The 15,100-nt window shown below is 38.9% G+C and overlaps 1 long non-coding RNA gene and 1 further gene across 4 annotated transcripts in view; one reads left to right on the top strand and one right to left on the bottom strand.

Moving 5' to 3' along the window:
* Igh (immunoglobulin heavy chain complex) overlaps window positions 1-15,100 on the top strand; it is a 2,751,187-nt gene that overhangs the window by 578,911 nt on the left and 2,157,176 nt on the right.
* Window positions 2,793-15,100, bottom strand: part of Gm30996 — a 20,638-nt gene continuing 8,330 nt past the window's right edge. Inside the window, exons 3-4 of one of the 4 annotated variants that reach the window (XR_382001.2) lie at window positions 8,822-8,854; window positions 2,793-5,523 (exon numbers count right to left, since the gene is read on the bottom strand). This is a non-coding gene — a long non-coding RNA (predicted gene, 30996). The remainder of the gene's footprint in view (window positions 5,524-8,821; window positions 8,855-15,100) is intronic. The other 3 variants (XR_873081.1, XR_001780733.1, XR_382002.2) reach the window with 3 other exon arrangements.

Below are 15,100 nucleotides of genomic sequence, written 5' to 3'. Positions count from 1 at the left end.
AAGCTCTCCCAATAAACGTGTGCAGAAGGATCCTGTTGCAGCATAGTTCTTGCTGGCAAGTGGGTCTTGCGCAAGAGGACTTGTGACCCTGGTCAGGCCAGGTTTTCTGATTCTCAAATGCTGTCTCAGGTCCGTGTGATTGGATTGGAACAGAAGTTGTGTTCCACTCACCAGAGGTCATAAAATCATGTGGAGAGTCCTCTAAGGACCTTGGGGGTGTCCGCTAACTCTATGCCCAGTTGACCCGGTGCTGGCGCCAACCGGAAGGGACTTGTGACCCTCCATATTCTTTTTTTACATTTTAAAATTTTAATTTATTTTTTACACTCAATATTTTATTTACCCCGATCGACCGTCTAACTATTCCACATCCCATACCTCCTCCCCACCCCCATGTGTCCATGTGAATGTCCCCACCCCCCTGTACCTAATCTCTATACATCCTGGGGTCTCCAGTCTCTTAAGGGTTAGGTACATCATCTCTGGATGAACACAGACATGGAAGTCCTCTACTGTATGTGTGTTGGGGCCTCATATCACCTGGTGTATTCTGTCTGATTGGTGATCCAGTGTTTGAGAGGGTTAGGGGGTCCAGATTAACTGAGACTGCTGGTCCTCCTACAGAGTAGCCTTTCTCCTCAGCTTCTTTCAGCCTTCCCTAATTCAGGGGTCACCTGTTTCTGTCCACTGGTTGGGTGCAACAATCTGTCTGACTCAGAAGCTTGTTGGATCTTTCAGAGGGCAGTCATGATAGGTCCATTTAGTGAGTGCTCCATAGCATCAATAACAGGGTTAGGCCTTGGGATCTCTGCTTGAGCTGGATTTCACTTTGGGCCAGTCACTGGACCTTATTTTCCTCAGACTCCTCTCCATTTCCATCACTGTAATTCTTTCAAACAGAAACATTTATGGGTCAGAGTTGTGATGTGAGATGGCAACCCCATCCATCACTTGAGGCTCTGTCTTCTTGCTGAAGGTGGTCTCTATAAGTTCCCTCACCCTACTGTCAGGCATTTCATTTAAGATCCCTTCTTTTGTGTCCTGAGAGTCTCTCACATTCTAGGTCTCTGGTCCTTTCTGGAGGGTTCCCCCAACCTCCTATTTCCCGAGGTTGCCTGTTTTCATTCTTTCTGCTTGGCCTCGGGGCTTCAGTACTTTTCCCTCACCCAATACCAGGTCATTTATGTACTTTTTATTTTTTAATTAAATAAAGAAACAGAATCAAGCTGAGAGAAGTTTGAGGCAGTGTTGGGTGATGTGAATCAGTATTCAGAGAGTATTGCAGGAAGAAATGTACTTTCAATAGAAATTGAAATGAAAGAACATTAAAATTTTAATAAACAAATAATTCTTATAATACTTTGTTGTGTAACTATCCTGTATGCTCAAGTGCCCATACTTTAGGTTTCATGTCTTTGTTTAAATTGTTCAATGTATAATCAGAAGCCAGGCCTGAAAGGATTTAAGGATAAGGCACTTATCATATGCATAATTATAATGTGTAGTGAGATATACAAGTAAAATATGTGGGTTTTATCATCTCTCATTTTCTCTGACTCTCTGTCACTGTGTTTGTCTCTGTCTCTCTCTCACTGTCTCTTTCTGTTTGTGAATGAGTGTGTGTGTGTTTATTTCCCCTTGTTTTCTTTTCTTTTTAAATTATTTTAAATTCTGTTATCTAATTTTATGAAGAAACAGAGTAGAGCTGGAGAAGATCACGAAGATGTTAGGGAATGGAGACTAGTATTCAGAATACATTGCATGAAGCCATCTATTTTCAGTAATACATAGAGAAATTCATTGTAAAATATTAATAAACAAAAATTTCTAATATCCATTGTGTAAATTTTCCATAGGCTCAAAAGTATCATGGCTTCGTTTAAATCTTTAAAGTATATTCAAAAGCCAGGATTGAAAGTATTTAAGGCATATTTAAATTGTGAAATGCTTAGGTGTAGTAAAATACATAAATAAAATGTTTGGGTTTTAGCCACACCCTCTCTCTCTGCTTGTGTGTATATTTTCAATAATGCTTTTTCCATTATTAATCTTAGGATCCCAGAATATTTAGTACTAGGAAATCTTTAATTTCTTGAGGGCATCCTTGCAGGATTCACAGAGGGAAACAAACCATGTGAAGATGAGTGTGAGAATGTGGTGAAGACTGACTTTGTCAACCTGGATTGGACTTTGATGAGTCCACTACAGACCACGCATTGTAGGTATATTTCAACATAATAATGGAATTTGGAAAAGTGTCTTTAGGAAACAATAATTTTCATAATCATTTCAAATCCAGTTATATAGTAAAGTTTAAGGCATGGACATATAGAAACTCTTTAATAAATTTATCGTGAACATGAATGTAGTTCTATTGCTAAAACCTAGAGTCTAGTATGGTCTGTGAACAACAGATTACAGAAGGCCATAAAATACATGTGATATCTCCCCTAAAGATGGTAATAATCTAATGATGAAAGAGTCTTGGACAATCATTCTGGGATATTAAAATGTGTTGTGTCCTCACAAAGAGCAAAAGATCACTAGTTTGTTAAGGCCTTCCAATCTCAGCTTTCTGAATGTAGTGCAGCTATTTGTTCTTTTTTTCTCCTTCCTTGAGGTGATTCCTGTAATAAAAATAGCTAGATATTGTGATAAAATAAGAAAGATCAATAAAAAGAATTGAATCAAAAATCCAGATGATGTAAAGCCATATGTAAGTGGACAATTGCTCTTGTATAACAAAGCCAGAAATTCAAAATTAATGAAAAAAAGACTCTTCAGCCAATTGCCCTTGTCTAATTAAATCTGTATTTAGAATAATGCAAATAGATCCATATCGGTATACATTCACAATACTCAAAACAAAGCTGATCAAAACCTTAGTATGAAATCAAATATCTTGAGTCAAAAGCAGAGAATGTAGGGGAGGGCTCACAACCCATTGGCACAGGAGACAGCATCCTGAAGAGAACACCAAAGCACAGAGAGTAAGAAGCATAATCAATAAATTTGACTTCATGATCTTGAGAAAGTTCTGTGAGACAAAGACCACTCACTATCAAGAGAACAAACTGTGGTCTATAGGATGGAAAAATGTGTTCACCAACACCAGATATAACAGAAGTCTGATATTTAAAATACATACTTAAGAAAGTAGACATCAACAAAAAATAATCCAATTTAGAAATGAATTGTAGGTCTAAAAAGAATTCTTAACAAAGGAATCACTACAGAAAAAGAAGCACTTATAGGAGTGTTCATTATCCTTAGCTGACCATGAAATGCAAATCAAAATGAGTCTAGGATTCTGTCTTACAAATGTCAGAATGGCTGAATCTAAAGTCACAAGTGACAGACAATGCTGATGAGGATGTGGAGCAAGGTGAACACTTCCCCATTGCTGGTAGGAGTACACACTTTTATAGCCCCTCTGAAGTATACATTTATATTAAAACTATCATTTCAAGGAAATATCCTTTGTTAGCTAATATTGCTCATAAGAATTTCATTTATTACATATGAACTTTATCAAAATAATAAGCATCAATTGCATATCCACTTAAAAAGAAGCTACAAAGTTTCAAACATGAGGTATCAAACATCCATTCATCATCATCACCATCCATAGCATACATAAATCTATCTGTAAGTTCTTCCACTGACAGGAGGGTTTCTTCAGCAGGAAATGTGATTGTGACTTGGAAACAGAGTTCCTAATATTCCATTCATGGGAGGGAGCCTATGTAGCTCTTCTGGGCATGTGTAGATGTCCTGTATTCCAATGTGTCCCCCAGTACTATGTGAAGACCTCAGGTCAGGAAAAGGAGAGAAAGAGAAGCTAGGCATTTTGCATCATCTGGACTTCATTTCATTTCGATTTTCATCCTTCATTGCTCTTTCATAACAAAGTTTTAAAATGAAATTTGTCGTATCAGTACGTTGTGTGAGATTTTGTGACTTGGGATAGGAGAGAAGCAGAAAATATCTAAACTAAAGACTATTCGTACTTAAAATCCTGAAGGGGAAGAAGAAATGTTGCCTTCATACTAACTCAATACCACTGTACTTTCATATAAATTTGGACAATGTCCTGGATTCAAAGGCCACCTTTGTCTGTGCACAATCCTCTGAACCTCACCTGGAATCAATTTCACCACTGTCCTGTCCATTTTAAAGTTATGAGAATCCTTCCATCTGTTGTGATGTCTCAAGTTTATGTACCACATCCATAAACCTGCAGATTTACCTGCAGACAATTTCATTATCTGATTAAGAACCAGATCCAATGTTGTAGTTGTATTTTAGGTTATAGTGGGCATTCTTGAGATTAATGATGCTTATTTTTTTAGGGATTCACCTTCTTTTCATCCTTCCCAATTCACACACTAATGGCTGGTTTATATTTACATCTCATGAGATTAGATCTTGTCTCTCCTAGCAGACATCATACATAATTTAAAGGTGTGTTTGGTTGGTACTTTACTCCATGTACATCTTCAATCACATTCCTCACTCCATCAACATATAACATGTTTTCCTCACAAATTAAAAATTGTACCATCATTTTCAATCCAAGCGATGAAGAATTTATGAAGGATGAATTGGGGTCTCCATTTTTTTTCTAAGAATTGCTTATACCGGAAGCATTTCCCCTCACATGTCACTGTGATAAACAGGGAGACCCAGTCATTCCTAAAGCAGTGATTGGAAATAGATTAAATAAACTCTCACCTTGAATATATCTGAGACCTGAAATTGTGAATACTATAAAGCCATTCACTGAGCCTTTTGAGTAAGTGAGCTATTCCTACTTTCCACAATATTTTATAATTTTTTACCACTTCATTGGCAGGGTGCTTCACACCTATATTTATATTATATATTTAGATGAATTTTATAGAATACATAAAAATTAATTCTTTTTTTCTTCTAAATTGTTATATTTATTCACAGAGTTACTTGTATCATTAAATAGATGTAGCATGTGCAGTTATATCTCAGTCTCTCCTGTGGTTCAGTCTCCAGACCCCACTTAGTAGGAAGACGACTGGCTTCCACACGTTGTCCACTAACCTCCACAACAATTAATTCTTGTACCTCACAGTCAATACTTATTATTAGACTTTTAACCTCAGAACCAGAACTACAGCATGAACAAATGAAAAATTCAAGCTGAATATCTTCATCCATTGCAGCTCATACGCCAGTCATAAATCAACATCATACTTTTATTTCCTCCATGGACAAAGCATTTGAAATGCAATATTCTCTTACCTGGTTCGATATGATGATCTCTCTCTCAGTAGAGTCTGTTTCTGCATTTCTCATATTCAAGACCAGAAATACTTGTACCTCTAGCCCTCTGGCTCTTGTTTCAAACCTGACAGCTTAGCCAGGTTCCATTATCATTCCATGATCTTTTGTCCCTTGTGAATTCTTCCTACTACCTGTCTTTGATGAGGACATCTGAGAGATCATTGAACATCATGGAGAGAATTTCAGATATTCGCAAGTATTTTCCTATTTAAAGACATAGAATTCAATCATAGATGAAAAGTCCCTGTAATGTTGATAACCCCAGGAAAATGAAAAGAAACCCAACCGTTAGTGCAGGCTATATTGCCCATTCCGTGCAAGAGTTTCAGAGTCTTTTCTGCTACTCAGCATTTTGGGTTTGGTTTCTTTTTGAAAATCTTGCTACCACTTTGTGGCAAGATAATATTTCATAGTTTATACATATTTTGATATTGTTATCTTTCAAGACATTTTAAATATAAAAGAGTGTTTCTGGTGCAGCTTTCTTTTCTGAAATCAATAGTTCACACATACATATTTCCATATATTCAATTATATTTAAACCAAAAATTGACTATGAAAGTTGCCGAAATTTAGGCAATTCATACTATGTCTATGTTCTAAAAGATTATTAGACACAGAAAAAAGGGAAAATACATTGTATTTAACATCTCTGAAACAATGAAGAAATTCCTAGTCCGAGTTTGTAACTTACAGCATCTTCTGCCCACTGTGCTGTTCTACGGGATGCTCAATATCTGATAGAACCAAAAAAAAAAAAAAAAAAAAAAAAAAAAAAAAAAAAAAAAGAATATTTCTGTGGTTTTAAAATAGTCACAATTATCTTGATTCCGGGACTCAGCAGAACTTAGGAAATTAGTCTGAACAGGTTAGAGGGTGCGCCAGAGAACTGGACAGCTTCTGGGACAGGCAGAAGCACAGAGCTGCTGAGGCAGCACCCTTGGCGGGCCGCAGACAACTGGCCACCATCCGGACCAGAGGACAGGTGTCCGCCTGGCTTGGGAGGCGGCCTCAGCCTCAGCAGCAGCGGTTGCCATCTGGGTTCCAGGACTCCGTGGGACCTAGGAAATTAGTCTGAACAGGTTAGAGGGTGCGCCAGAGAACCGGACAGCTTTGGGGACAGGCAGAAGCACAGAGCCGCTGAGGCAGTACCCTTTGCAGGCTGCAGACAGCCGGCCACCGTCCAGACCAGAGGACAGGTGTCTGCCTGGCTCGGGAGGCGGCCTCAGCCTCAGGAGCAGCGGTCGCCATCTTGGTTCCAGGACTCCCTGGAACTTAGGAATTTAGTCTGCACAGGTGAGAGTCTGCACCACAGAAGCTGACAGCTTCTGGGAACTGCCAAAGCAACACAGCTTCTGAGAGAGGCCCTGTTTTGGGCCTTCTTCTTCGACCAGGAGGAGGTCCAAAAACAAGATATCTGCGCACCTTCCCTGTAAGAGAGCTTGCCAGCAAAGAATGCTCTGAGCACTGAAACTCAGAGGAGAGAATCTGTCTCCCAGGTCTGCTGAGAGACGGTAACAGAATCACCAAAAGAACAATCTCTAAACAGAGTCAACTATAACTACTAACTCCAGAGATTACCAGATGGCGAAAGGTAAATGTAGGAATCATACTAACAGGAACCAAGACCACTCACCATCATCAGAACCCAGCACTCCCACTTCGCCCAGTCCAGGGCACCCCAACACACCCGAAAACCTAGACCTAGATTTAAAAGCATATCTCATGATGATGGTAGAGGACATCAAGATGGACTTTAATAAATCACTTAAAGAAATACAGGAGAACACTGCTAAAGAGTTACAAGTCCTTAAAAACAGGAAAACACAATCAAACAGGTAGAAGTCCTTACAGACAAAGAGGAAAAAACATACAAACAGGTGATGGAAATGAACAAAACCATACTAGACCTAAAAAGGGAAGTAGACACAATAAAGAAAACTCAAAGTGAGGCAACACTGGAGATAGAAACACTAGGAAAGAAATCTGGAACCATAGATTTGAGAATCAGCAACAGAATACAAGAGATGGAAGAGAGAATCTCAGGTGCAGAAGATTCCATAGAGAACATCGGCACAACAATCAAAGAAAATGGAAAATGCAAAACGATCCTAACTCAAAATATCCAGGAAATCCAGGACACAATGAGAAGACCAAACCTACGGATGATAGGAGTGGATGAGAATGAAGATTTTCAACTCAAAGGACCAGCAAACATCTTCAACAAAATTATTGAAGAAAACTTCCCAAATATAAAGAAAGAGATACCTATGAATATACAAGAAGCCTACAGAACTCCAAATAGACTGGACCAGAAAAGAAATTCCTCCCGACACATAATAATCAGAACAACAAATGCACTAAATAAAGATAGAATACTAAAAGCAGTAAGGGAAAAAGGTCAAGTAACATACAAAGGCAAGCCTATCAGAATTACACCAGATTTTTCACCAGAGACTATGAAAGCCAGAAGAGCCTGGACAGATGTTATACAGGCACTAAGAGAACACAAATTCCAGCCCAGGCTACTATACCCAGCCAAACTCTCAATTACCATAGATGGAGAAACCAAAGTATTCCACGACAAAACCAAATTCACACATTATCTCTCCACGAATCCAGCCCTTCAAAGGTTAATAACAGAAAAAAACCAATACAAGAACGGGAACAATGCCCTAGAAAAAACAAGAAGGTAATCCTTCAACAAACCTAAAAGAAGACAGCCACAAGAACAGAATGCCAACTTTAACAACAAAAATAACAGGAAGCAACAATTACTTTTCCTTAATATCTCTTAACATCAATGGTCTCAACTCCCCAATAAAAAGACATAGACTAACAAACTGGCTACACAAACAAGTCCCAACATTTTGCTGTTTACAGGAGACACATCTCAGAGAAAAAGATAGACACTACCTCAGAATAAAAGGCTGGAAAACAATTTTCCAAGCAAATGGTATGAAGAAACAAGCTGGAGTAGCCATCCTAATATCTGATAAGATTGACTTCCAACACAAAGTCATCAAAAAAGACAAGGAGGGGCACTTTGTTCTCATCAAAGGTAAAATCATCCAAGAGGAACTCTCATTCTGAATATCTATGCTCCAAATACAAGGGCAGCCACATTCATTAAAGAAACTTTAGTAAAGCTCAAAACACACATTGCACCTCACACAATAATAGTGGGAGACTTCAACACACCACTTTTACCAATGGACAGATCATGGAAACAGAAACTAAACAGGGACACACTGAAACTAACAGAAGTGATGAAACAAATGGATCTGACAGATATCTACAGAACATTTTATCCTAAAACAAAAGGATATACCTTCTTCTCAGCACCTCATGGTACCTTCTCCAAAATTGACCACATAATAGGTCACAAAACAGGCCTCAACAGATTCAAAAATATTGAAATTGTCCCATGTATCCTATTAGATCACCATGCACTAAGGCTGATCTTCAATAACAAAAAAAATAACAGAAAGCCGACACTCACCTGGAAACTGAACAACACTCTTCTCAATGATACCTTGGTAAAGGAAGGAATAAAGAAAGAAATTAAAGACTTTTTAGAGTTTAATGAAAATGAAGCCACAACGTACCCAAACCTTTGGGACACAATGAAAGCATTTCTAAGAGGGAAACTCATAGCTCTGAGTGCCTCCAAGAAGAAACGGGAGAGAGCACATACTAGCAGCTTGACAAAACATCTAAAAGCTCTAGAAAAAAAGGAAGCAAATTCCCCAAAGAGGAGTAGACGGCAGGAAATAATCAAACTCAGGGGTGAAATCAACCAAGTGGAAACAAGAAGAACTATTCAAAGAATTAACCAAACGAGGAGTTGGTTATTTGAGAAAATCAACAAGATAGATAAACCCTTAGCTAGACTCACTAGAGGGCACAGAGACAAAATTCTAATTAACAAAATCAGAACTGAAAAGGGAGACATAACGACAGATCCTGAAGAAATCCAAAACACCATCAGATCCTTCTACAAAAGGCTATACTCAACAAAACTGGAAAACCTGGACGAAATGGACAAATTTCTGGACAGATACCAGGTACCAAAGTTGAATCAGGATCAAGTTGACCTTCTAAACTGTCCCATACCCCTAAAGAAATAGAAGCAGTTATAAATAGTCTCCCAGCCAAAAAAAGCCCAGGACCAGACGGGTTTAGTGCAGAGTTCTATCAGACCTTCAAAGAAGATCTAATTCCAGTTCTGCACAAACTTTTTCACAAGATAGAAGTAGAAGGTACTCTACCCAACTCATTTTATGAAGCCACTATTACTCTGATACCTAAACCACAGAAAGATCCAACAAAGATAGAGAACTTCAGACCAATTTCTCTTATGAATATCGATGCAAAAATCCTCAATAAAATTCTCGCTAACCGAATCCAAGAACACATTAAAGCAATCATCCATCCTGACCAAGTAGGTTTTATTCCAGGGATGCAGGGATGGTTTAATATACGAAAATCCATCAATGTAATCCATTATATAAACAAACTCAAAGACAAAAACCACATGATCATCTCGTTAGATGCAGAAAAAGCATTTGACAAGATCCAACACCCATTCATGATAAAAGTTTTGGAAAGATCAGGAATTCAAGGCCCATACCTAAACATGATAAAAGCAATCTACAGCAAACCAGTAGCCAACATCAAAGTAAATGGAGAGAAGCTGGAAGCAATCCCACTAAAATCAGGGACTAGAAAAGGCTGCCCACTTTCTCCCTACCTTTTCAACATAGTACTTGAAGTATTAGCCAGAGCAATTCGACAACAAAAGGAGATCAAGGGGATACAAATTGGAAAAGAGGAAGTCAAAATATCACTTTTTGCAGATGATATGATAGTATATATAAGTGACCCTAAAAATTCTACCAGAGAACTCCTAAACCTGATAAACAGCTTCGGTGAAGTAGCTGGATATAAAATAAACTCAAACAAGTCAATGGCCTTTCTCTATACAAAGATTAAACAGGCTGAGAAAGAAATTAGGGAAACAACACCCTTCTCAATAGTCACAAATAATATAAAATATCTTGGCGTGACTCTAACTAAGGAAGTGAAAGATCTGTATGATAAAAACTTCAAATCTCTGAAGAAAGAAATTAAGGAAGATCTCAGAAGATGGAAAGATCTCCCATGCTCATGGATTGGCAGGATCAACATTGTAAAAATGGCTATCTTGCCAAAAGCAATCTACAGATTCAATGCAATCCCCATCAAAATTCCAACTCAATTCTTCAACGAATTGGAAGGAGCAATTTGCAAATTTGTCTGGAATAACAAAAAACCTAGGATTGCAAAAAGTCTTCTCAAGGATAAAAGAACTTCTGGCGGAATCACCATGCCAGACCTAAAGCTTTACTACAGAGCAATTGTGATAAAAACTGCATGGTACTGGTATAGAGACAGACAAGTAGACCAATGGAATAGAATTGAAGACCCAGAAATGAACCCACACACCTATGGTCACTTGATCTTCGACAAGGGAGCTAAAACCATCCAGTGGAAGAAAGACAGCATTTTCAACAATTGGTGCTGGCACAACTGGTTGTTATCGTGTAGAAGAATGCGAATCGATCCATACTTATCTCCTTGTACTAAGGTCAAATCTAAGTGGATCAAGGAACTTCACATAAAACCAGAGACACTGAAACTTATAGAGGAGAAAGTGGGGAAAAGCCTTGAAGATATGGGCACAGGGGAAAAATTCCTGAACAGAACAGCAATGGCTTGTGCTGTAAGATCGAGAATTGACAAATGGGACCTAATGAAACTCCAAAGTTTCTGCAAGGCAAAAGACACCGTCAATAAGACAAAGAGACCACCAACAGATTGGGAAAGGATCTTTACCTATCCTAAATCAGATAGGGGACTAATATCCAACATATATAAAGAACTCAAGAAGGTGGACTTCAGAAAATCAAATAACCCCATTAAAAAATGGGGCTCAGAACTGAACAAAGAATTCTCACCTGAGGAATACCGAATGGCAGAGAAGCACTTGAAAAAATGTTCAACATCCTTAATCATCAGGGAAATGCAAATCAAAACAACCCTGAGATTCCACCTCACACCAGTCAGAATGGCTAAGATCAAAAATTCAGGTGACAGCAGATGCTGGCGTGGATGTGGAGAAAGAGGAACACTCCTCCATTGTTGGTGGGAGTGCAGGCTTGTACAACCACTCTGGAAATCAGTCTGGTGGTTCCTCAGAAAACTGGACATAGTACTACCGGAGGATCCAGCAATACCTCTCCTGGGCATATATCCAGAAGATGCCCCAACAGGTAAGAAGGACACATGCTCCACTATGTTCATAGCAGCCTTATTTATAATAGCCAGAAGCTGGAAAGAACCTAGATGCCCCTCAACAGAGGAATGGATACAGAAAATGTGGTACATCTACACAATGGAGTACTACTCAGCTATTAAAAAGAATGAATTTATGAAATTCCTAGCCAAATGGATGGACCTGGAGGGCATCATCCTGAGTGAGGTAACACATTCACAAAGAAACTCACACAATTTGTATTCACTGATAAGTAGATATCAGCCCCAAACCTAGGATACCCAAGATATAAGATATAATTTGCTAAACACATGAAACTCAAGAAGAATGAAGACTGAAGTGTGGACACTATGCCTCTCCTTAGATTTGGGAACAAAACACCCATGGAAGGACTTACAGAGACAAAGTTTGGAGCTGAGATGAAAGGATGGACCATGTAGAGACTGCCATATCCAGGGATCCACCCCATAATCAGCATCCAAACGCTGACACCATTGCATACACTAGCAAGATTTTATTGAAAGGACCCAGATGTAGCTGTCTCTTGTGAGACTATGCCGGGGCCTAGCAAACACAGAAGTGGATGCTCACAGTCAGCTAATGGATGGATCATAGGGCTCCCAATGGAGGAGCTAGAGAAAGTAGCCAAGGAGCTAAAGGGATCTGCAACCGTACAGGTGGAACAGCATTATGAACTAACCAGTACCCCGGAGCTCTTGACTCTAGCTGCATATATATCAAAAGATGGCCTAGTCGGCCATCCCTGGAAAGAGAGGCCCATTGGACTTGCAAACTGTATATGCCTCAGTACAGGGGAATTCCAGGGCCAAAAAGGGGGAGTGGGTGGGCAGGGGAGTGGGGGTGGGTGGGTATGGGGGACTTTTGGTATAGCATTGGAAATGTAAATGAGCTAAATACCTAATAAAAAATGAAAAAAAAATAAAATTCATTCCGGGTTTATCAACCTATCACCAAAATAAATAAATAAATAAATAAATAAATAAATAAATAAATAAATAAATAAATAAATAAAATAAAAAAAATAGTCACAATTAAAGAGCAGTAAAATGATGAAGTTAATGACTATCAAATAAACAGAAATCAGAGAAATATGAGGCAGGATACTGACATATAAGTATAGTCCATGAATTATCACACTCTTGTGAATTATAGTGTTCACAACGGCAAGCCTGCAGAACACACTTACTCTTACACTCTGCAAGAAGTGTACACTATTCACACTATTGTTTGTGTGTGTTTGTGTGTGTGTGTGCTCATATGTGAAAGAAAATATGTTCTAACAAGACTCACATAGTAGGCAAGCTCTGGCATGAGGCACAGAGCAAGAAGATGGGAGAAAAACACCCAAAGCTTTGAGCTCTTATGTGTCCTACATTCAAAAACATAAGATAGTGATCATGGGGTATGTGAACAGAGTCCATGACCCTTTATATTAGGCTATGGTTCAATCTCAGTCTTGCTCTCTCTATACACCATACATCAGAAGTGTTTTATTCCGAAGACTCTGGTGTTCAGTTAACTACTGTTTGTGGGGATCAGAGTTGAGAGCTCCCTTGTGGGCTTCTGTGCTTTTTATCTCAAATTGGTTCCTATTGATTTCTAAAACTTAAGTACACCATCAGAGTGAGCACCAATGAAGGAATGCAAAATCTCTTCTGGCTGCACCCAACCACAGGTTACTGGAAGATCCAGCAAAACCACTCCTGGGCATATACCCTAAAGATACAATTTACAAAACACATGAAACTCAAAAAGAAGAAAGACCAAAGTGTGCATACTAAGATCATTCTGAGAAATGGGAATACAATACCCTTGTAAGGAGTTATAGAGACAAAGTTTGGACCAGAGACTGAAGGAATGACCATTTAGAGACTGCCCCACCTGGGGATACATCTCATAAACAACTACCAAACCAAGACACTATTGCAGATGCAAACAAAATTTTGCTGACAGGGGCCTTATATAGCAGTCTCCTGAGAGGCTCTGCCACTGCCTGGCACATACAGAAGTGGATGCACACAGGCATCCATTGTTGGAGCACAGAGACCACAATGAAGGAGCTAGAGAAAGTTCCCAAGGACCTGAAGGGGTTTACAGCCCTATAGGTGAACCAACACTATGAACTAACCAGTTCCCCCAGAGCTCCCTGGGACTAAACAACCAATCAAGGAAAACACAGAGTGGGACTCATGGCTCTAGCTGCATATGTAGCAGAGGATGGCCTAGTAGACCACAAGTGGAAAGAGAGGCCTTTGGTTTTATGAAGGTTCTATGCCCCAGAATAGGTGAATGCCAAGGCCAGGAAGCAGGAGTGGGTGGGTTGGGGAACAGTGTGAGGTGGGAGAGGACAGGGGACATCTCCAACAATCATGGAGATGAGCAGAGAGGGATCTGCAGCTTGTAGATTTGCTCAAACTAGTGGTTAAGTATTGAAGAAGGGAACAAGGGGATTGAAAATTTATTCTCATTTCATAAGGATATTTTGTAGTGAACTTGCATGTAAGATTCAGAAAGAAGGAGTATAAATTAGTGTACATGTTCTATGTATTCCTGTGCTGGGATGATCTTTTTGTGCACTGTATAGATTATCTTTGTATTATTCATATACTGATTTCTAGGAAGCATAAATTTGGATGCATAACATTCCTTGGTATTGTTTTTCATATCTTTAAACATATTTTGTATATACTCCCACTCTCAGTTCTTGACTGGTTTAGTAAAAAGCCGATAGCCTGTCACAAAGGAGGAGAGAATAGGTATGTTTCCTGGGGAGAGATAGGAACTCTGGGAAAGAGTCAGGGGCATAATTAGCTGGGCAGATGCAGAGAGAAGCAGGCCAGGTCTCAAGGAAGGGTAACTAGAAAGCCTCTTGGCATAAAATTGATTAATAGCCATGAATTAATTTAAGTTATAAGAGCTAGTTGAGAGCAATAGGAAGATAAGGCTTAAATCTATAATCAATAAACATGAATCTTGGTGTATTTACTCAGAGTTAGTGAATGCATTGTAAAACTATATTATTATACCCATGTTGGTGTTAATGTGAGAATATATATCTACCCTACTTGGGTCAATAACTTTGGAGCAGAAGTGTTTGATCACATATTTGCTTTATTTTTCAAGGCAGAATTTCTCTGTATAGTCCTGGTGTCCTGGCACTCACTCTGTAGTTTAAATTAGCCTCAAATTCAGAGATCCATGGGTCCCTACTTCCTGAGTCCTTGGATTAAAGGTATTTGCCACAACAATCTTGGTGTGTTGAAATATTTTTAACAAATATTTTAAATCATCCAAGTTCCTTTTAGGAAATGGGGTGAGGGTATGTGCAACAATATGCATTGATTACTGTTTCCTAACACAGTCTTTGCCATTCCCAATGTCCTGCTCTGTAGTCACGTCTGTTACAGAACACTAACTACAAAGATACAAGACCATCTTTTTCAG

Source organism: Mus musculus, chromosome 12 (genome assembly GCF_000001635.26).
Source record: "Mus musculus strain C57BL/6J chromosome 12, GRCm38.p6 C57BL/6J".
In the NCBI taxonomy this organism is placed as follows: domain Eukaryota; kingdom Metazoa; phylum Chordata; class Mammalia; order Rodentia; family Muridae; genus Mus; species Mus musculus.
This window is presented reverse-complemented; position numbering and strand designations above follow the sequence as displayed.